Consider the following 1408-nt stretch of genomic DNA (forward strand, 5'->3'; position numbering starts at 1 on the left):
TGTAAAATTTCACTTTCTTGGTTTTCATCAAATCTCCACGTTTTTAGTCCCCCTGAGTCAGAAAAAATGATTTTGACGATGGTATTTGTCTGTCGGTCTGTATGTCTGTCTGCATTCTGTAATCTGTATTCTGTAGGCACGATAACTTTCGAATAATTGATCAAATTGGATTCTCCTTTGGCACACTTTTTTAAGACCTAAGAAGAAAGAGTTCATAAGCCAGCTATTTTGGATGGAAATTCAAAAAATGAGCGCATTTTCAAAATGCTTGAAACTACATTTTTCAATATTTGAAAATTCTATGTACGGTTATTCATAGTACTCAGAAATTAAAACAAGTTATCCTTATGAGTTTTTTCTATAAAAGGAAAATGACCAGAGTAAGACCATTTTGAAAATCCAAAAAAACAAACTAAAATGAACATTTTAAGCCAAACAATGCATGATATAAAAAACAGTCAAGAGAAGAAAAACGTTGATTTTTGAAAGCTTTACAAGATTATAATAACAAATTTTTTAATTTGGTCGAAAAGTTGAAAATTCAAAGTTGATCTTCCCAAAAATATTGAAAAATTCCATTTTTTGTCATAAAAAACAACATTAAAAATGAAAAAATATAAGATTTTTGGACTAACGGCACAAGCTAGGAAAAAAGGAGAAAAAACTTGTTTATCCGAAAAAGAGCTACAAATTTTTAATAATTATTTTTTGTAGGATGCGCAGTTTTTGTTTTATGCGTAAAAAACAATACAAATAAAAAAGTTAATTTTTTGAGAAATGACACAAGCTATGAAAAAAATAGACAAGTCAACTTTGAATAAATTTATTTTAAATCAATTTCTTCAGAAACATTAAAAATTACTTTTATAAATAATAAGGCACAACTCCTAAATAATTTCAATGTAATATAATTATAGTTTTGTATACATAGTATACGTATTCGATGAATCACATTCGAGTATTCAATGAATCTTACTCAAGCTACCATTATTGCAGGTGTCAGGGGGGGGGGGGGGGGGGGGGGGGGGGGTGCTCTCATATTTGAAAAGTATTTTATTCAAGTAATTAAGTCACACATGAAACAAACCTATCGCAACCAAGGGTTTAGCTTGTACTGGACTGCTATAATATAATTTTTTATTTTATTTTTTAATCAGAAAAAAGTAATCAAGGGATATCTCGTATCTTTCTATATGTTTATATTTTATCAAGACAAAACATTGGCTTCATATAGCTATTACTAATGAAACTACGATTCCGTTTATCGTTCAGTCATTCTGTATTAGTCAAGCCTAAGCTGCTTTAGTGTTAGGATGGTCCAATAAAAGGTTCATAAAACATTCTTTGTCTTATTTATTAATTAATTTTACCTGAAAAGCTTTTCTAATAATTATAATATCATGAGTTT

The sequence above is a fragment of the Belonocnema kinseyi genome, chromosome 6, assembly GCF_010883055.1.
Source record: "Belonocnema kinseyi isolate 2016_QV_RU_SX_M_011 chromosome 6, B_treatae_v1, whole genome shotgun sequence".
NCBI lineage: Eukaryota > Metazoa > Arthropoda > Insecta > Hymenoptera > Cynipidae > Belonocnema > Belonocnema kinseyi.